General features: G+C 38.9%; 1 protein-coding gene across 8 annotated transcripts in view; it reads left to right on the top strand.

The window, feature by feature from the left end:
* Positions 1–22,977, top strand: part of ATF2 (activating transcription factor 2) — an 81,282-nt gene that overhangs the window by 6,039 nt on the left and 52,266 nt on the right. For 3 of the 8 annotated variants that reach the window (XM_043577095.1, XM_043577102.1, XM_043577103.1), the window contains exons 2-3: positions 8,778–8,894; positions 9,874–9,974. The gene's annotated coding sequence lies outside the window, so the exon portion shown is untranslated. Of the gene's footprint in view, positions 1–8,777; positions 9,975–13,756; positions 13,792–22,977 lie in introns of all 8 variants that reach the window. The other 5 variants (XM_043577098.1, XM_043577099.1, XM_043577097.1 and 2 more) reach the window with 5 other exon arrangements.

Genomic DNA, 22,977 nt, shown 5'->3' with positions numbered 1-22,977 from the left:
AATAAAATACCACATTTATAATGTTCTCTTTTTAATTTGAAAGTTATTTTAATTCTGGTTAACATATAGTGTTAGTTTCAGGCATACAATATAGTGATTCGGCATTTCCATAACCCTGTGCTCATGACAAGCACTCCTTGATCCACATCACCCATTTAATCCATCCACCTACCCTCTCCCTTCTGGTAATCAGTTTTTTCTCTATAATTAAGAGTCTGTTTCTTGATTTGTCAATTTTTTCCCCTTGTTTTGTTTCTTCAATTCCACATACAAGTGAAATCATGTGGTATTTATCCTTCTCTGTTTCACTTAGCATAATATTCCCTAGTTCCATCAATGTCATTGCAAATGGCAAGATTTCATTCTTTTTATGGTCGAGTAATATTCCATCACACACACACACACGCACACACACAACACTGCACATCTTCGTATCCATTCTTTTATCAAGGGACACTTGGCTGCTTCCATTATAAATAATGCTGCTGTAAACATAGGGGTGCATGTATCCCTTTGAATTAGTGTTGTTGTATTTGGGTAAATAACCAATAGTGCAGTTGCTGGATCATAAGGTAGTTCTGTTTTTAGATTTTTGAGGAACTTCCACACTTTTTCACAGTGGCTGCACCAGTTTGCATTCACCAACAGTGCACGAGTGTTCCTTTTTCTCCACATCCTCACCGTGGTGTTGAGTTTATCCATTCTGACAGGTGTGAGGTGATAATCTCATTGCAGTTTTGATTTGCATTTTTCTGATGATAAATGGTGAGCATCTTTTCATGTGTCTGTTGGCCATCTGTATGTCTTCGGGTTTTTTGAATTCTTTAACGATTACTCAGTGTAATTGTACTATCACTTCTCAGCCACACTGTTAAGAGTCACTATGTTTTTATCATTTGTAAGGAAGGTTTTAATGATTATTGACATATGTCGGATTGAGGGTTATTCCTGTGGTAGTATCTCTTTCACTTAACTTGAAATTTGACATACTTTGAGAGAAGTGAGAGGTGAGCTTACTAGTATTGTATTGGGAATTGTACAGAATCTATACCCTATCAGGGTGCCTGGGTGTCTAGTCAATTAAACATCTGACTCCTGGTTTTGGCTCAGGTCACGATCTCATATTTCGTGAGTTCCAGCCCCATGTCAGGCTCTGTGCTGACGGTACTGAGCCTGCTTGGGATTCTCTCTCTCCCTCCGTCTCTTCCTCTCCCCCTGTCTCTTCCTCTCCCCCTGTCTCTTCCTCTCCCCCCCCGTCTCTTCCTCTCCCCCCGTCTCTCCCTCCCCCCTGCTTCCTTGTGTGTGTGCTCTCTCTCTCTCTCTCTCAAAATATATAAACTTTAAAAAAAGTTAAAAAAACTATACCATATCTTATTTGTGCCCTCTTCATAATGGGAAATTAATATCGATATACTCTTTTTTTTTTTTTTTTTTTTAATTTTTTTTCAACGTTTATTTTATTTTTGGGACAGAGAGAGACAGAGCATGAACGGGGGAGGGGCAGAGAGAGAGGGACACACAGAATCGGAAACAGGCTCCAGGCTCTGAGCCATCAGCCCAGAGCCTGACGCGGGGCTCGAACTCCCAGACCGCGAGATCGTGACCTGGCTGAAGTCGGACGCTTAACCGACTGCGCCACCCAGGCGCCCCTCGATATACTCTTAATAGCAGTGATGACTAGGAATTATTGTAATTCTTGGTGAGCTGTGAATTTCTATTTTTTTTTAACTTTTATAAAAGATAAGTTTTTAAGAAATAAAACAATAATAGATAAGGACGTTCTATACGTTTACCTTGAGAAAAATAATGCTATGGACATTATAATAGATTACCAAACCTAAAATTATGTTATTAATAAAATCTTGCATTAGCACCATTCACATTCGTAACCATTACTATGTAAGTTCTTACATGTATTTCTAATGTACTGTTGTAGTTTTAAGCTATAAGACAAGAACTTGCTTACCTTAAATCACCTAGAGATTACAGGTCTGGGAATAATCAATACTCCCTTAAAAAATGAAGTTTAACTTAAAAACTGCTATTTTTATTACAGAAGATTCTGATATATTGGGCTGATCTCAATATTCACATACTCAGTACTTTCGTGAATACAATACTGGGAAAAGTCTGAGGCGCTCATTATGTGTACCATCAACTTTGAGGAATTTCATCAAAACATTAGTATACTCTTGGGAATTGGTGATATGTGTGAAGATTATCTATTGTGTCGCTGTGAGTGGGGCAAAATTAAAAACTGCTTTCCTCAAAAAGCTGCTTTCCCTCATTAATTTCTATTTTTATCACTTCTGAGGCATTTGATTTCCTTACATAGATGAACTAAACATTATGTACCAGATAACCTTATGGGATAACATCAAATTCATGGGTTAAAGATTAAAAACCTTTGTTTAAGTATTAAACATGTAATTCTCAGTTTCGGACTTTAAAGATGGTAGTAAGAACAGGATTGATTAAAGCATTAGGAAAATGTACGTATAAATTTTTTTTAAGTAAGCTCTAGGCCCAGTGTGGGGCCTGAACTCATGATCCTGAGGTCCAGAGTCACATGCTCTACTGACTGAGCCAGCCAAGTGCCTCAGGAAAATGTACACTTAAAGTCAAATACTATAAAGCTTCTAATAAACTTAATAGATACCATGGAAGTGCCATGCACTATACTATATATTTTACATATGTTATTATCCTTTATGCTTTTTGACCACCCTAAAACTGGTGTATTATTTCCTATTGAAGAGGATCATAGTAAAATCATGCCATTAAAATTTTTCCTAATATAAAACTCAAAGATACTTTAATCTTGAAAGGAATAAAGTCCTACTAGCTCATAGTTACAGATTTTTAAACTCATAGGTTTTTTTGTTATGACCATAGTGCTGTTCCGAGGACCCAGGATTGCTCTAAGATCACTTTTTTGCCTTTTGTGGCTCTTGACCAAGATTTAAGAAGGAAATTACAGCACAGAGAAAACTGTGTAAGGTGTTGCTGCTCTTGAAGACTTGTGACACAAGCCTGTCTTCCTGGGTACGTTAACATTTTTGCTCTGTTAATTTTCTATTCCTGCATTACAAATTACCACATACTTTGCATCTTAAAACAACACAGATTATCTCACAGGTTTTGTAGGTCAGAAGTCCAGGTGGGCTCCCCTAGGTCCTCAGTTTAGGATCTTATAAAGCCAAAATATGTTGACTGAGCTGCATTCCATTTTAGTGTCTAGGGAAAATCCGCTCCTGGGTTGGCCGAACACAGTTGTAGGACTGGGGAGGTCTCTCTTTCCTTGCGGACTGACAACCAGGGCTGGTATTTGCTCTCAGAAGCTGGAAGGCTTTCATTTCGGCTCCCTCCAGTAAAGGCAGGTCAGGTCTCTCTCATGCTTCTAATTTCTGTGATTTATGCTGCTGCTGAATCTCTCAGACTCCAGAGAGAAAAGTTTTCTGTTGTTAAGGGCTCCTGTGATTAGATTGGGACATCTGGATAACTCAGGATAATCTTCCTGTTATAGGATCTGTAACCTTTTTATATCTTCAGAGTCCATTTTGCTATGTAATATAACCTATTCATAGTTTCTAGGGATTTGGGTGTGTACATCTTTGGGGGACCATTCTACCTACTACACTCCTATGCTTCTGAAAAGAAATTTGGTAAATTTTGAACCCTTGCACCTTTTTTTCTTGTTTCTAAGCTGAATCCTATCATTTTTCATTGTAAGTTTAAATAGTTGGGGGGAAAAATTTCTGGCTCTTATAAGTAATTTCAGTAGTCATTTGAGGTTATCATTCGTTTTTAAAAAACTATAATTCACTTTTAATAGAAGTTTTCATTATTCCTCTTTCTTATGGAACTTTTATTTAACTTCCACTTCTCCAACGTGATTTTATTTGAATCCAGTGAATTTTAATGTTTTAAAGTATTGATCACCGTATCCTACTTCTCTGCAATAAATATAAATTGAACTTTTCTAAGTTTCTTATTGATTTCCTCTTTTCACGGAGCTCTCTCAGGACAGTTCATTTTTTAACAATATTTTGTGAATGGAAGAATCAGTCTAAATACAAAGTTTTCATTGTTCCTGTCGTCACACTAAACAATATATATGAATTCAGAACATGTCCTAAACACAGGGCAGAACACCATTCTTAAAAGCAATGCTTTGCTTTAACAGAAGTACTTAGACGAAGATGCAAGCCTGAGGTTTAATGGTGCCTGGATTAAGGGAGGCTTTAAACCACTCTTATTTTAAATAATCCCCTTGTTTTATTCCTTGGAGGTTTTTACAGCCTGGGGCAACGCGTGGTAATAAGATTTGGTATGGGTTTCTTTGGAACTGTGGAAGAATAAGGACTTAGGGAAACTAGGCAGATCATTCTGGTAAAGCAAATGTAGAGAAGTAAAAGATATGGAAATTTTCTTAAAACTTATCCTGTTCAGATGTCACTTGGAAAGCATTAGTGTACCTTCAGTAATACATACGCCTGTATGAACACTGGCTAGCTCCTATTCTGCCACCAGGCCAGAAGCCTACTACTCAGGATTCTCTCTGCTATCCAGTTGCCCTTAAATATGTTAGACTCTTCTGAGTCCATGTCAAGAGAGAATTACTCCTTTCTCACACGAATATCTACTTTTTGAGCCCTGTTGTTTGACAATATCTGCCTTCCAGAATACTTAACCACTAGCAGTATTTGCCTCCTTCAGCAGAGACCATACCCCCTACCCACAGGTTAATTATAGCCAAATGCAGGCATCCCTTAGAGATAATGGCAGGTTTGGTTCCAGACTACCACAATAAAGCAGGTCAAGTGAAATTTCTTGGTTTCCTGGTGCATATAAAATTTATGTTTCTTCACTGTGCTGTGTAGTCTGTTAAGCGTGTGCTAGCATTACGTCTAAAAAAAATAAACTGTATATGCCTTGGGACTCCTGGGTGGCTCAGTTAAGTGTCTGACACTTGATTTCAGCTCAGGTCATAATCTCATGGTCATGAAATAGAGCCTCGCATTGGGCTCTGAGCTAGGTGCGGAGCCCGCTTAAATTTCTCCCTCAGGCCACCTGGGAGGCTCAGTCGGTTAACCAACTTTGGCTCAGGTCATGATTTCACCGTTCCTGAGTTCAAGCCCCACGTTGTGCTCTGTGCTGACAGCTCGGAGCCTGGAACTAGCTTAGGATTCTGTGTCTGTCTGTCTGTCTCTCTCAATAAATAAAACATTAAAAAATTCTCACTTTCTCTCTGCCGCTTCCCTGCTCGTTTGCGTGTGCACGTTATTTTTCTCAAAAAATGAAAAGACTATCGCTAAAAAAATAATGCTAACCATCATCTGAGCTTTCAGCAAGTTGTAATCTTTTTGCTGATAAAGGATTTTGTCCATGATGGCTGTTCACTGGCCAGAGTGGTGGTTGCTGAAGGTGGGGTGGCTCTGACAATTTCTTTAAATAAGACAATGAAATGTACCCACAGTAGAACTTTTAAAATTGGAGTCAGTCCTCTCAAGCCATACCACTGCTTCATCAATTAAGGAATTCAATATTCTGAATTCCTTGCTGCCATTTCAAAATCTTCATAGCAGCCTTACCAGGAGTAGATTCCATCACAAGAAACCATTTTCTTTGTTCATGCATAAGAAACACCTCATTTGTTCATGTTTTATCATGAGATTGCAGCAATTCAGTCCCATCTTCCGGCCCCACTTCTAGTTCCCTTGCTCTTTCTACCACATCTGTAGTTACTTTCTCCACTGAAGTCTTGAACCCCTCAAACTCATCCATGAATATTTGAATAAACTTCTTCCAAACTCCTGTTAATATTGGAATTTTGACCTCTTCCCATGAATCTCAAATTCTTTTAATGGCATCTAGAATGGTGAATCTCTACTAGAAGGTTTTCAGTTTACTGTGCCCAGATCCATCAGAGGAATCACTATTTATAGCAGCTGCAGTTTTACAAAAGGTATTTCTTAAATAATGAGATTTGAAAGTCAGAATTACTCCTTGGGCCATGGGCTGCAGAATACATGTGTTTATTAGCAGGCTTGAAAACATTAATCACGTCTCCATGAGAGCTTTTGGGTGTCAGGTGCATTTCAGTGAGCACTAAGATTTTGAAAGGAATCTTTATTTCTGAGTAGCAGGTCTCAACTGTGGGCTTAAAATATTCAGTTAAAGCATGTTGTAAACAGATTTGCTGTCATCCAGACTTAGTTGTTCCATTTGTAGAGCAAAGGCAGAGTAGATTTAGCATAATTCTTAAGGGCCCTAAGATCTTTTTGAATGATCAATGAGCATTGGGTTCAACTTGAAGTCACCAGCTGTGTTAGCCCCTAACAAGAGAGTCATCTTGTTCTTTGAAGCTTGAAATCAGGTATGAATGCCACTCTAGCTGTAAAAGTCCAAGATGGCTTCTTCTTCCAATCTAAGGCTATTTAATCTACATTGAAAATCTGTTATTTAGTGTAGCCACCTTCATTAATGATCTTAGCTGGGTCTTCTGGATAACTTGCTGCAGTTCCTATATTAATTTAATTTTTTTTTAATGTTTTATTTTATATTTGAGAGACAGAGAGAGAGAGAACACGAGCAGGGGAGGGGCATAGAGAGGGAGACACAGAATCTGAAGCAGGCTCCAGGCTCTGGGCTGTCAGCACAGAGCCCGATGCAGGGCTCGAACTCACGAGCAGTGAGATCATGACCTGAGCCAAAGTCGGAGGCTTAACCGACTGAACCACCCAGGTGCCCCTGCAGTTCCTATATTAGTGCTTGCTGCCTCACCTTGCACTTTAAATTTTTATTATTATTTTTAAGTAATCTCTGTGCCCAGTGTGGGGCTCAAACTCACAACCCCAAGATCAAGAGTTGTATGTTCTACCAACTGAGCTAGCTAGGCTCCCCTTCACCTTGTACTATTATGTTATAAAGGTAGCTTCTTCCCTTAAACTTCATGAACCAACTCTGCTAGCTTCCAGTTTTTCTTCTGCAGTTTTGGCACCTCTCTCTGGACTAAGTTTTAGTTTATGGGAGTGTTGTGGCTGGTTTGATCTTCTATTCAGACCACTAAAACTTTCTCCATATCAGTTGTAAAGCTGTTTTACTTACCATTTGTATGTTCACTAGAATAGCACTTTTGATTTCCGTCAAGTTTACCTTTGTATTCACAGCTTGGTTATCTGCCTGGTGCAAGAGGCCTTTGCTTTTGGCCTGTCTTGGCTTTCGACATGCCTTCGTCACCAAGCTTAATCGTGTCTAGCTTTTGGTTCAGTGTGAGAGATGTGCCCCTCGTCCTTTCCCTTGAATACTTAGAGGCCATTGTAGGGTTAGTAATTGGCCTGATTTCAATTTTGTGTTTCAGGGAACAGGGAGGCCTGAGGAGAGGGAGAGAGATGGGGGAGGGGCTGGTAGGTGGAACAATTAGAACACACACAACATTTATCAATGAAGTTTGCTGTCTTATATGGGTGCAGTCCATGGCTCCCTAAAACAATCGCAATAGTAACATCAAAGATCGCTGATCACAACTCCCCAAAACAGATATAATAAGAATGAAGAAGCTTGAAATACTGCAAGAATGATCAAAATGTGACACAGAAACATGAAGTGAGCAAATACTGTTGGAAAAATGGCACCAATAGAATTGTTCAATGTAGTGAAGGCTGCCACAGACTTTCAATTTGTAAAAAAACATCCGCAAAGCACAATAAAGTGAAACTCAATAAAACAAGGTATGCCTGTATAAGAAATATATATACAGTAGCTAGGATAGGGAGCAGTGGTAAAAGAGAGGTTCCTTACATCTATGTGTTTCAAGCTACCAAAAAAGCCCCCCAGACATTATGTTCAATGGCTTCTGAAGTCTGGATGGCATCTATGTGTTTCAGGCTACCAAAAAAGCCCCCCCCAAACATTATGTTTAATGTCTTCCAAAGTCTGGATGGTAATCTTAACATTGCTTGCATAAATCATAAGCTGTATAAGCCAGGTACAGCTTGTTAGCTTAATCTTGTTGCCTTTTACTTGAAGACCAGAAGTCCATCTTGCTGTTTTCTAGGGTGTTAGTTTCTGGTCTTTTGTGAGCAACTGCTAAAATAAGAATACAAACACTCCATAGGAAAATCTGAGGCCCTGCTTTTAAAAATAAACATTTCCCTGAAAGAAACAATTTGCAGAAATTTCTCTCTACCTAGAAAATGTGAACCTTTACACAAAGCCATTTGTCCTTTGAATTGCTGCTCCATTTATGGTCCCTATTTTACATTTGTATAGCTAAATAGCCTGTTCAGGTCCCTTTACCTTTAAGGGACATTCTGTCTAAAACAGAATTTTGTTGCCAGCTTTGAAATGAGAGTCTTTCTGGTTTCTGATACTCTCATTTCAAAGTTTTGAACATGAAGACTGTTTCAGCCAACCTTACTCGTGGTAAAGTGCAACCCTTCTTATCATCACTCTGTGCAATAGGGACATCTCCCAAGTTCATACACAGCCTAATAATGAGAGCTTGGTTCTCAAATAATGGTAGAGGGAAGTCTACTTTCCCTTTTAACATTTTGTTTCAAGGATATACTGCCTTTTCCTAATGCCAGGATCTTACGCGGCCGGACTCAGCTTGAGCACTCCATTACTTACATAATGGCCCTGTGTTACCATTTCTGAGTTTTGTGGACTGCTTATGTGAGTTTATCCTCCCAACCCACAACTGTTTAGGTTGTTTCTTTGCTCTTACATTGTTTTTCTGTTATTCAGATTTTTCTCTTGTTTGTCACCTGCAGATTGGCCTTGCATATTTAGAGACGTTCTCACGAACACTGGTCTTGCTCCTTGTCCACTGGCAGGACTTTCTGCTTTCGAAAGCTCCCTTCAGTGGACTACTAAGGCATCTCTACAAGGTATTCAACCATCTTATGTTTTAGAATGAGAGAGTGACGCCTAAATGTTGACCAATATTCATTTCCTTCTTTTTCTTTATTATAGATGCTCCAGTTTTTAACTGAGCATATGGCAAAATAAAGAATGTATTTCTCAGGTATAACCGTGTGACTTAAGTTCTGGCATATGGAATGTAAATAGAAGTTTCCTGTGAGTTGTTGGAAAGTTTCCTTAAGGGAGGCTGTTGCTCATCTCATTCTCCTTCCTGCTATCTGATCAGCAGATGTTACGGTTAGACCTTAAGCAGTTATTTTAAACCATGAAGTGGACACCACATGTTGAGGATGGCAAAACAACAAAATAGAAGGAGCCTGGGTTCCTAATGATCATGGTTCCAGACTGCTTGTGCTTTTGTGTGAGAGAAAAAAACTTCTGAATCATTTAAGCCATTGCTAATTTTGAGTTTTCTGTCACTCATAGCTGAACCTAATCCAACTGACACAGGTATAAAAAAAATCAAGCTGTTATCAAATGAAAAGCATATGAACTGGGTCCCATTGATGTTATGTTGCAGCACTGACACAGGAGAAACTTTTCGTCTCCACTCTAAGATTCAGCAGATTCAGCACTGCCATTTCACCTATCATCTATAACTACCTCTCCCTTCTGTTGTGGTAAAAAGCTTCATTGTTCCCCTTTCACCAAGACTCCGTTGCTGTACTTGCATCCTTGAAACTGTTATGCCTCTGGATAGGTGGCATTTTGCTGGGAGTTACAGGAGACCATAGGATAAACACCTTCCTGGAGCACTGAAACTTTTGAAGGGAACCTTAATTTTTATATCAGAAAAAAATGGAACAGAAGGCCAACTTTACATACATTTTAAAATATAAAGTAAATACTTAACATTTTTTGTATCGGAGTTTAACTGCATGCGTCTGTTTCCTTAGGTATCACAGAGTAAGGGGTTCACTCTTTTCTGCCTCTCCTTTGCCCTAGGGATACATAGATGGAAACTTGAGAAGTACTGCTTACTTAATTAGAGCTGAAGGATTCCTGGCAGCAGAGCAAATAAAGCTCATGGCCCACCAGCTAGAAAGGTAAGAGACTTTAAGCTTTTATGCAAAAGTGGTTCTTTATTTTGCGATTATCTCTCAAGTATTACTGACTTCAACAGATGCTTCTAGATAGTATCCTCAGGATGCTAGTGTCCTATCATATTATTGATAGTGTTTAGTAAATAAATACATACATACACAAATTGGAGGTTCAGCAAAGTTGGAAATGTCCTTTTGGAGCTACAGTGCATTACTGCATATAAAGCACACTGAAGACTTACATTAAATTTTTAAATTTTAACTCAGAGCCTCCTAAACTTATCTGACTAGGGAATCCTCTATAGTAAAGGGCCCCCATATGAAAGTCCTAATTCTCTGAAGATTTTATAAATGATAGTAACAATAGTTAATCCTTGAAGTATTTTCTTTTCTTTTTTTTAAGTAAACTCTAAGCCCATCATGGGACTTGGGAATTCATGGTCCCAAGATCAGGAGTCACCTGCTCTACCAAATGAGCCAGCCAGGCTCCCCGAAGTATTTTCTATACTGCAAAAATTTTTTGGACAAAAAGTATTACCCATTTTAAGGCTAACTAAATACAAGCTAACTAAAATGTCAAAACTTATTTGCTTTTGGATTGAATTAAATCAACTAAGTTTAGTTCAGTGATTATTCGTACTGAACAGAAACATTAATAGGAAATTGTATAGTTCTTCAAATACATCTTTTTTGAACATCTTCTATGTATCAGCCCCAGTGTGGTGATGTTAAAGATACAAAGTACAGTGGTTTCTGGCTGTAAGACATTTATAGTTTGGGAATATAGCTTTTAAAAATGGAAGGGAAATATTGATGTAATAAATGTGATCTTTTAAAACATAATGGTCTAGTGGTAGACTTTGTCAGATACATCAAGATATACAAGCAGATTGGCCTATGCTGTTGTACCTTAATCTGAAGGTTCAGACTGAAAGTGAAACCATGTGTAAAATACAGTTACTCTAATTTTGATGAAATTTGGAAAATATTTATATATATGTGTGTGTGTATGTACCTGCATATATATACATACACACATATATATAAATATTATGTTTGAAAAAGTAAAACTTTTTTTTAATATATTTACTTACTTTGAGAGAGAAGGCATGTGGGAAGGGCGGGGGGGGGGGGGGAGAGGGGGAGGGAGGGAGGGAGAGAGAGAGAGAGAGAGGGAGAGAGGGAGGGAGGGAGGAGAAAATGCCAAGCAGGCTCTGGACTGTCAGTGTGGACCCTGGTATGTCCACGGGCTCAAACCTGCAAGTTGTGAGATCATGACCTGAGCCAAAATGAAGAGTCAGACGCTTAACTGACTGAAACACCCAGGTGCCCCTGAAAAAGTAAAAAGTTTTAAGCAGGAATTTTTTTTTTTAATTTTTAATGTTTTTTTTTTTTTTAATTTTTTTTTTTAATGTTTATTTATTTTTGAGACAGAGAGAGACAGAGCATGAACGGGGGAGGGGCAGAGAGAGAGAGGGAGACACAGAAACGGAAACAGGCTCCAGGCTCTAGGCTCTGAGCTGCCAGCACAGAGCCCGATGTGGGGCTCAAACTCACAAACCATGAGATCATGACCTGAGCTGAAGTCGGACGCTTAACCGACTGAGCCACCCAGGTTCCCCTAAATAGGAAATTTTTTAAGGAGAAAAAGATGGCAAACTTTTTCTTGCACACTGAAATATATGTTAAATAAATTCTGAGCTACTTGATGAACTTAAATGTTCAAACCCTGATTTGGTTAGAAGTATTTTACATAAAGCATAAATTCCACGAGGGCAGGGACTGTGTATCATTGTATCCTGGAGTCTAACATAATTCCTCCCCTCTTACATGTACTGAATAAATATTTATTAACTAAAGGATGAAGTAAATGAGTGATCTGAATTTCAGAGTATAAGGGGTTAGTGGTTGGAGGTGAGCAGTGTTTACTAAGAAAGAGATGGGTGAGTAGGAAATGAGAGCATTCTAGGCTCCACATGGAGCTGATTAAAAGCCGACCTAAAACTGGAGCCAAGGAGATGAAGGGGTAGCATAGACTGGGGTAGGAGGAGGCAGGGGTCAGTCCATGCAAAGGTCTGGAGACAATGTTATGGATTTGAAGCCTTACCCTAAACATTTTTTTCATAACTGGTCCTTTGCTCTCATTTTGACTGGTACTGCTGATGTGCAAATCGTCGTTCTCTTTCTGAATTTAGCAGTAGTTTGTACTGGCTTTCTTATGCATAGTTTTGCCCTCTCTAATCCATCCTTCACATTTCTATTAGTGATCTTGCAAGAATTCCCCTTTGATTATCTAGTTCATCATCTTAAAATCTTCCCATTTTTTACAGTGGGATTAAGCAGACTTATTCTTTAAAGAGCTAGATAGTAAATATTTTAGACTTTCTAGGGGCCACATGTGGTCTCTGTTGCTTATTCTCCTCCCACCCCTACCCCCAGCCATTTGAAAATAGGAAAAACTTGCTTGGTTCAACATTTCAGCACAGGCCTATATTTATAACCTCAGAGTGGCAGTGGGATGGGGGTGGTGAGGGTGGAATCCAAACTCCTAACCAGGAAAATAAAGTCCCTTCAAGATTTGCTTCACTTTCTGGCCTTCTCTCTCTTCCCTTCAACCTTATATCCCACATTTCAGGGGTCCAGCGTTCCCTCAGTGTACTCTGCTTTATTGTGATTCTACATGCTGTCTTCTCTGCTGAAAACATCATCCCTGACTAGCTGATGCCTCTTCCTTTGAGACTACACACAGTCATTTCTTCCTTCAGTAGTAGTCTTCTCAGCCCCTCTCTCCACATTTGGCTAGGTACTTGTCTTGGTTAGGGGATAGAAACTTAATCAGATAAATTCAGGGTTCAAAAAGAAAAAAGAGCTCACGCTCAGAATACAGAAGACCTGCATAATTCAGCCACAGAAAACATAGTCAGGCATCACAGAAACTGCTTTCCTTCTTCTTGGCTGCATGCTTTCTCATCTCTATTTTTCTGTGCCTACTCTTGGTTCTGGCTTTCATTAATTTTTTTTTTAATGTTTATTTTAGAGAGAGGATGCACATGTGTGCTCAAGCAGGGGAGGGGCAGAGAGGAGGGATAGAGGATCTGAAGTGGGCTCTGTGCTGACAGCAGAGGGTTGGATGCGTGCCTCGAACTCCCGAACCATGAGATCATGACCTTAGCCAAAGTCGATGCTTAACCAACTGAGCCACCCGGGCACCCCCATTAATTTCTTATCAGTAGGAACATGACTATAAATGTCCATCAGTCCTGAGTATGATTTAGAATCTCTGGTGCCCACTTCTGTTCGCCTGATTTTTTTCTTTTTACAAATTTCCTGAAGAGATAATCTGATTGGCTTAACTTGGTTAGGTGTCCCCTGATTCACCTGAGGCAAGTATGTCAAGGTCATGGATATTATAGGATTGCCCTTTACTGGTAATCAGACTCTCTAAGAGGGCAGTATGGGTGCTGAGGAGAGGTGGCCAGCTCCAGTATACTCCTTAAGCCCCTATGTTCCCATAGTGCCTGTGTATGTTTTTATTATTATGTTGCTGAATTGTATAATATAAATATTATATATTATACTTATTATATCACTGAATTATACTTGTTTACCCTTACTAATCTGATTTTGAGGGCAAAGACCATATCTCTTATTCTCAATATGGTGTAAGATACAAAATAGGCAGTCAAATGTTTTCCAAATACATTTTACAAAATAAATTTGTTGTATTAGAAATGCTTGGGAATGCCATACGTTGTATGTAACATTTAGTATTATCCGTATTTTAGAAATCTGCTTTGAAACTTGAGTGCATGCTTTGAAGGTAAGGAATTACAACATTTACAGTTCTGCAGCTAAGAGAGGGTCAGTAAAATTAACATTTTATTTTGTTTTAACTATTTTTTTTAATGTTCATTTATTTTTGAGAGAGAGTTACAAGCAGGGGAGGGGCAGAGGGAGAGGGAGACACAGAATCGGAAGCAGGCTCCAGGCTCGGAATTGTCAGCACAGAGCCTGCCGCAGGGTTCGAACCCATAAACCACGAGATCATGACTTGAGTCGAAGTCGAACACCCAACCGACTGAGCCACCCAGGAGCCCCTAAAATTCACATTTTAGAACATAGAGATTTTGGGGGTGCCTGGCCAGCTCATTCGGGAGAGTATGGACACTTGATCTTAGGGTTGTGAGTTTGAGCCCTGCATCAGGCTCTGTGCTGACAGTTCTGAGCCTGGAGCCTGCTTCCGATTCTGTGTCTCCCTCTCTTCTGCCCCTCCCCCACTCATGCTCTGTCTCTCTCTGTCTCAGAAATAAATAAACATTTAAAAAAAAAAAAAGGAATCTAGAGATTTTTTTTTTTTTTTCAACGTTTTTTAATTTATTTTTGGGACAGAGAGAGACAGAGCATGAACGGGGGAGGGGCAGAGAGAGAGGGAGACACAGAATCGGGAACAGGCTCCAGGCTCTGAGCCATCAGCCCAGAGCCTGACGCGGGGCTCGAACTCACGGACCGCGAGATCGTGACCCGGCTGAAGTCGGACGCTTAACCGACTGCGCCACCCAGGCGCCCCAGGAATCTAGAGATTTTTGAAGTTAGTCACCAGAAATTGACTTGCTCCCTCCCATTTTTTTTTTTTTTTAAGATTTTATTTTTAAGTAATCGCTACCCCAACATGGGGCTCAAACTCAAGAGTCGCATGCTCTATCCATCGAGCTAACCAGGCACCCCCGTCCCATTTTTAAAGCTTCATTTACCCACGCTATTTTCTGTGAAGTAAATTGGTTTCTTTCTTTTTTTTTTTTTTTTTTAATTTTTTTTTTAAGTTTATTTATTTTGGGGACAGAGAGAGAGCATGAATGGGGGAGGGTCAGAGAGAGGGAGACACAGAATCTGAAACAGGCTCCAGGCTCTGAGCTGTCAGTACAGAGCCTGACGCGGGGCTCGAACTCACGGACCGCGAGATCATGACCTGAGCCGAAGTCGGACGCTCAACCGACTGAGCCACCCAGGTGCCCCTGGTTTCTTTCTTAATTTGTTTTTGATAGAGATTTAAGAAAAGCATGTAGTTTTTATCAGCTGAATCATTTGAATGATAGAGTTCTATATAGCATGGGAGTAGTGGTATTATAGTCTATAGGATCATCTTATCTTGCTTAACTCATTTCATATTTAAAAAAAGGAACTAATAAGACAAATAATTGTCTAATATAATTCTTTGAATATTCAGGTACAGGGTAATATTTTTATCATAGTAGGATTCTCTTTGCTCTTAACCTTGCAATACAGATGTGATTTTTCTATTCTTTGATCTCTATAACATGAAAGTTATAAACCAGAAATGAGTAGAGAATTGTTAGAGAATCCATGTTTTGTAGTATTTTTCTCATAACTACTCCTAAACACCATATAATACTAATTATATAATGCATATATAGTGAATTATTATAGTGCATATCATTATAAATACCTTCTATAAGTTTTTCTTTTTTTAATTTTTTAGTATAGAACCATTTAAGAGTAAGTTGCCAGCCTTATGTCCCATTACCCCAAATACTTTATTTTCTACAATAGTACATTCTTGTACAAAACCACAATACAGCCCTGAAAACCAAGAATTTAGCATTGAAATATTGCTACATCTAATCTGCATATCACATTTTAAGTTTTACCAGTTGTGGGGTGCCTGGGTGGCTCAATCGGCTTAGCATCCGACTCTTGATTTGGGCTCAGGTCATGATCAAGCCCCACGTCAGGCTCCATACTGAGCATGGAGCCTGCTTGGGTCTCTCTCTCTCTCTCTCTCTCTCTCTCTCTGTCTCTCTCTCTCTGTCTCTCTCTCTCTGTCTCTCTCTCTCTGTCTTTCTCTCTCTCTCTCTCTCTCCCTCCCCTCCCCAACCCCTGCCCCTCTACCCCATTTGTGCTTTCTCTCTCTCTTAAAAAAAAAAAAAAAAAAAAAAGTTCTGCCAGTTCTAATCCAAAAGATTTGTCTAGAATTCACATTGCAGTTGTTATGTCTCATTGGTCTTTTTTAATCTGAAATAGTTCCTAAGTCTTTCCTTGAGTTTGTGACTTGGGCACTAGTGACTAGATGATTAAAGTCCAGTTATTTTGAAGAGTTTACCTCAATTTGGGGTTGTGTAATATTAGAGACAGGTATCTGATATTGTGTAGATTAGATACAGGTGTGTGTATCTTTGTTTTACTGTCGTGGAAATGACGCTATGTCCTTATTGCATGTCGATTTTTCTTATTTCTAATTTTAACTTGGATCATTTGAGTAAGGTAATATTTGCCAGGTTTTTATAATTAAGATATATTTTATCAGGAAATACTTTGAGAGGATATAAATATCCTGTCTTATCAAATGCTGAGTTTATTCTTTTGTATATGGATTAATGGGATCCTGTTTTATTCACAGTATGATCCATTACTATCATCTTTGATTTTGATTCTCAAATTGTTTCAGATCTGGCCACTTTCTGGCCAAATTCATAAGTAAGTCCTTCTTAATTTTCTTGCACAAGATATTCAAGGGCCATCCTGTACTTGCCCTGCCCTAGCCCTGGAATCAGACAATTCTTGAAAGAGCTCAGGTTCCTTTTGGTAGAGAATGGTGTTTAGACATCAAGATCTGGGTGCCTAGTAGGTATATTGCTTTGGGGGTATCTTTGTTCTCAGGCCCCCCTCACTAGACACAGCTAGGAAAAAATACATGAACATGTATGCAGATATGTACACACACATATTTATCGTCTATATTTCTGTACCTTTATATCTCTTTTGAAAGTCAAGAGTTCACACCAATATCTCTAAATTTCATCTAATTGCCAGGATTCATTCTGTATTATAATTACCTTCACCTATAGTGTAAATTTCCCTTCACCCACATCCTTGATATATCTTATTCTGTCATTCCTTGTATTTGTACATAATGAATCACCTGTTGCCACCACACCCACTTCTCATCATCATCTAGATGTTCTCCAGCTTGGGCCCTGGTATCCTGTGCTAGACTCATACCATCTCTGTTCCTTACCTCATGTGGTTGCCTCCTCAGACTTCCCTCCAGCCACCTTCCATTGCCATGGACAACTTTCTCACTCTGCCCACGCTGTGACACTCTGCGCTGGTCTGTTCCCCAATAGCCTATCTAAGATACCTCTCATGAAGACACCAAAATATATGGTTTTCTGGAGGCTTGGCTTTTATATTAACTTTAATGTTTTATTTATTTTTGAGAGAAAGACGGAGTGTGGGGGCGGGGGGCAGAGAGAGAGAGACAGAAACAGAATCTGAAGCAGGCTCCAGGCTCTGAGCTGTCAGCACAGAGCCCAATGTGGGGCTTGAACCCACAAACTGAGATCATGACCTGAGCCGAAGTTGGACGCTTAACCGACTGAGCCACCCAGGCACCCCATATTAATTTTAAGTTATAAGAAATGTTTGGTAGTTAATTTCTCCCATTTTCTTCTATTCATTGTTCCTGGAAGTGTTCTTTACTATTTTCTTATTGGCATCTCATATTATGTGTGATTTTATTTGATAATAGGTCTGTTGAATAATTCTGGAAGTCCTAGAAGAGTCTTTCTATACTATGTTTAAAAGATGGTTTACATAAAATTTCTAGATTGTTGGTAGGCATAGGATAGCAAGGCGTAACAGTTGATAAACATAGTATAGCAAGGCATACCAGCTGGCAGGTACAGTCTAGCATTAAAAATGTTTTTGTCCCATTTTTTACCTACCAGTAAGTCATTTCACCCTTTGGGACCTCATTTGTAGGTTAGGTAGTCAGGACTAGATCAGGAATACAATAAGGTACATGATCAGAAATCTGTGTGATAAGAAAGCCTATGATCTATAGTCGAGAGAATTTTGGACTAAGATTTTATTTTTTTAAGAATGGGCAATGTAAACATTTCACAGAACTACAAATAATAATTATATATATGAAAAATTATAACCTAAGTGTGTCAAAATATGCAACTTTAAAATTAGGGTTTTGTTCCAGTAATCTGACAAAAATGTTAAAAAGTAATATTCACTATTGGTATGGGTGTGAAGAAATGAGGTCTTTCTGTACACTACTGGTAAAGGAGAAATCAGTACTCTATATTGGAGGGCAGTTAACAGTGTAAATCAAGTCTTAAAAATATGCTTTCACTTTGATACAGTAATTTTTAATTGTTTCTTTGTTTTTATTGTTTTTTAATTAAGCAGAAAGTTTATTTCCAAACTCATCAAAGATGATTACAAACACAAAGTATCCTTTTAAAAGTGTCCCAAATTAAATCAAAAGCACATCATTAAACACTTGTGACATTAAGAATTCATTTAGGTTGTAGTATTTTCACATTATTTTTTTAAATCATTTGCAGTATTCTAAGATCACATTTAAACATTTAAAAAAAATTTTTTTAATGTTTATTTATTTTTGAGAGAGACAGAGAGAGAGGGAGACAACAGAATCCGAAGCAGGGTCCAGGCTCTGAGCTGTCAGCACGGAGCCCGATGTGGGGCTCGAACCCATGGACGGTGAGATCGTGACCTGAGCCAAAGCTGGACGCCCAACCGACTGAGCCACCCAGGCACCCCTCACATTTAAACATTTTTTAAAGACATGAAATAATGTAGTATATTAATTTTTTTAAGTATAACTATAAAGTAGAGGAACTTAAGACAAAGATCAAATCTTCATACATGGGATAGGGTAATCTGATACATAATACACTATGAATCTTTCCAAACAAGTTTTCTAAGAAACTGCTCCCATGTTTAGTGTTACAAATAAAACAATCTTCTCATTTAGAAAAATCAAGACATCATTTGATTAATAAAGTCTATTCTTCCCCAGTTTTATACTTGCTTGTCTTCATTTAGAAACTGTAAATTCATGAGAAAAGAACAAGTTTTGTTATGGTATAAAAAATCTCAGGAACAACAAATTACAAATATTCAGTTTTTTAAAAGTGCATTTATTTTGAGAGAGAGAGAGAATAGAGGAAGAGCAGAGAGAGAGGGAGAGACAATCCCAAGCAGGTTCCATACTGTCAGCACAGAGCCTGACGCTGGGCTTGATCCCATGAACTGTGAGATAAAGACTTGCACCGATAACCCAGAGTTGGACGCTTAACCGACTAAGCCACCCACGTGCCCCCAGTTTTTTAACAAACAAAAATGTTTTCCTTCCCAAAACGTAAAGAAACATTCAGTAAATAAAACAAACATAATATTCCAGGTGTAGCAACACTAGTAATTCACTTAGGAAAGAGGTATATTTGGTGGTAACATTTTTTTTTTTTTGTCTTAAACATAAAAAACACTTTACCAAAAGAATCAGGCCATTATTGTTTAATAATGGCCTTCACCCAGTTTCCTTACCTGAGTAGAAACTCATCAATTTCTGTAGAATATTGGTTATAGGACCAGACCACAGGAAAGGTCTGAAATATCTAAAAGCCATTTGGCTGGAGAAAAGTGTTTTCTTGAGACTTAGAAGCAGTCATTTCATCACTTTGTGCTTAAATGCATTCCTCAGCGAACTTTTTTCCCCACAGCTTTTAGAATAAAGCACAGGATCTGGGCTCCTGGAAGGGATTGCTTCCAGCTGGAACACTTACCTACCGGCAGGACATCCCTGCAGGTATTCTGCATGTGGTACTGCGGGAGTTCCAGCCTCCAGCCTGAGCTGTTCCAGTAGGCCGCTTCAGGGTATTCCCACTGGCCCAGGAAGACATGGTAGAAGAGGTGCTGGGCTCTTTGACATAGTAATTTAGTTTCATTTTTAGACATTGTTCCCGTGGAAATTATTACAGATACTCCACAAAGATTTGCTGCCAAAGATATTTGTTGATGATAAAAAAAATCCACTAATAGAAAATTAATTATGAATATATCCCAACCATATGATGGAATACTAGATAACAATTAAAAATTATATATAATACTTAATGATCTTACTATTTAATGATGTAGCAGAATTTAGATGATTGCAATTTAAAGAAAGTTATAACACTGTTTGTACAGTTTGTAAAGCTACATATCTCCATACATTGATAAGACTGTGGAATATGTACTCTGGAATGTTGAATAGTAGTTGTCCCTAAATACTATACTAATTTAGACAAAACTAAATCATGGTCTTTTGGGTGACTTTATTTTTTTCTTTTTGCGCTTCTGTATTTTTATGGGAGCAAATTTAAAGCTCCTTACTATATCTTAGTTTAGTAGGGGTAATTTAGTTCATATTATCAGAAAATAACAATGGCCTTCTTCTTTTGCTTTGCTTCTTTGCTTCTTTTGCTTCTTCAGACTTTTGCTTTAAAGGTTTTTCAGAATTTTGTAATACTGCTAATTTATGTAGGATATCTAATACTGGAAATTGCTCTGGCTCTGTTGTAACAAACACAATTCAAAGTATACCAACATTCAAAGTATAGGTTGAAGGTTGAGGTTCTATGAGCACCTGGGTGGCTCAGTTGGTATGCGTCTGACTCTTCATTTTGGCACAGGTCATGATCTCACCACTCATAAGATCAAGCCCTGTGTCAGTCTCTGTGCTGACAGCACCACTGTCTGCCCCTCCCCCACTCATGCGTGCGTGCATGTGTGCGTGTGTGTCTCTCTCTCTCTCTCTCTCTCTCTCTCTCTCAAATAAACATGAAAAAAAAGGTTGGGGGTTCTAAAATAAAATGCCTTATAGCAAAGAAATAGAGAAATATATTTTAGGGCACACATACATGTTTACATGTGGAATTGACTTAGAAACCTGGAAAGAAGTCTGAGTTGCATGCTAGATTAGCTGATGTAAACTTCCTCACTATCCTGGAAGCTTCTTGAGGGCAGGTACCTATCTTAGTTCCCCACTACATCCCTAGCATCTAGCAGAGTGCCAAGCCGGAAGTGGATGCTCAAGTATTTGTTGATTGAAAGAAGAAAAGAGGAAACTCCAATGGTATGGGATCTTGAGGGCAAGGAAGATAAAGGACTGTTAGAGTTAAGAGTGAAATTAGAGAAACCAAAGAACTTCTTTTAAATTTTGCTTACAATCCTCTTGTGTCTTCTTCGTGACAGTAATTCTCTTACCAGTGTAGTTTTGGATGTTTGCCAGAGAGCTGTGTGGTATATTAACAATTCTCTATCTGTAGTCATTGAAGTCCCCACAATTTATAGTGAACAAAGCCTCCTTTCCCTATGAACGTATTTCCAACCTTGCTGTAAAAGGGAGATAAGGCTAGATTTAGAGGCTTGAGATTCAGTTTAAGGCAGAGATAGTTTTTAAACCTCCCAGAGCAAATATCATCATTTATGTCTCAAGGTGCTTCATCTGTTGTATTTACAGCTACCTCAGCGAGGTTTTAGAAAATAGTAATAAGGAATGGGAATTTTTATTGTTTGGCTAGGAAGTAGGCTGATATGTAGGTAAGGAACTTCTTTTGTAGAGGAAGGGGGCAGTTGTAATGGTGCAGGAGTGGAAGAGATGAGAGAGAAGGGTAGCACAGGCTAATTCTCTCAGAAAGCCTTTCTAGAACTGTCAGGTTTGTCCCTGCACTCCCTGTATATTGTCATAGTATTTTAACTCTTGTTCTTATCAAAGGAATTGAGATTATATTTCTGTATTCCTTTCTTCTGCTAGACTGAAAGTTTCTCAAGCACAGAGACTTTTTTCAGCTTTGTGTCTTGGCATGTATTTGGTGTTTAAATGTTTCTTGAACTTAACTGAATTTAAATATTGCTTTGATTTTTCATGGCAATATAACTGCATTTTCTTACTAGTTTTAGAAGAGTTTGTTAAGGTAGACAAAACTTACTTGTTCACATCATATGACTATTCATTCCTTAATATTTAATGAGTAAATGCTATTGTGAGATAGGCACTGTTTTAGGTAGTTAAGCCAGATAAGTTCCTTGCCCTCATTAAGGTCACATTCTACTGGTAGTAAGAGAAGCAGAACTTTTACAGATTTCCTTTAGATTATTCTGGTGTTCTTTTCCCTCTTCTCACAGACAGCATGGTAGAGTTGGATGTGAATAGAGGAATAGAACCCTACCAGATACAAGTTTTGCCTGGAAACCAGGGAAAAAACTGTCTTCCTACCCTCCTATACCAGATCACCCTTGACCCCAAGACTCAGAACGGTGGCTATTTACACATTTCCCCACAGGAATTATCCAGTTTTTCTGAGCAAGACATTCTTGCTACCACATTTATAAGCAAAATTAGAAAAAAATTTTTTCTTTGTGCATCACTGGCTTATTTGGATAAGTATATAGTCACTTTGGGGGGTGCCTGGATGGCTCAGTCTGTTAAGCTTCCTACTCTTGATCTCAGGTCATGATCTTGTGGTTCGTTAGATCGAGCCCTGCATCAGGCTCTGTGCGGACAGTGCAGAGCCTGCTTGAGATTCCCTCCCTCCCTTCCTCCCTCTCTCTCTGTCTCTGTCTCTGTCTTTCTGCCCCTCTCCCACTCAAGCGTGCGCGCACACACATGCGCACTCTGTCTCAAAGTAAACTTGAAAAAAAGCATATACTTTGTTCACCACTGGATGGGGTTTTAGTAATTCTAAGATGAAGTATTATCAGAGTTTGGGTTTTTGTTTTAAGTTTTGTTTTGTTTTGTTTTTTATGTTTATTTATTTTTGAGATAGAGACAGAGAGTGAGCTGGGGAGGGCAGAGAGAGAGGGAGACACAAAATCCAAAGCAGGCTCCAGGCTCTGACCTGTCTGCATAGAGCCCAACTCGGGGTTCAGATTCATGAACCATGAGATAATGACCTGAGCTGAAGTCAGGTGCTTAACCAGCTGAGCCACCCAGGCGCCCCTCTTTATTTTTTTTTAAGTAATCTCCACACCGAACGTGGGACTCAAACTCACAACCCCAAACCAAAAGTCGCATGCTCTTCTGACTGAGCCAGCCAGGCTCCCCTAGCAGAGTTTTTAAAATGGGCCACTCAGGGCGCCTGCGTGGCTCCGTTGGTTGAGTATCCAACTTCGGCTCAGGTCATGATCT

The sequence above is a fragment of the Prionailurus bengalensis genome, chromosome C1 (genome assembly GCF_016509475.1).
Source record: "Prionailurus bengalensis isolate Pbe53 chromosome C1, Fcat_Pben_1.1_paternal_pri, whole genome shotgun sequence".
Lineage (NCBI taxonomy): Eukaryota > Metazoa > Chordata > Mammalia > Carnivora > Felidae > Prionailurus > Prionailurus bengalensis.
This window is presented reverse-complemented; position numbering and strand designations above follow the sequence as displayed.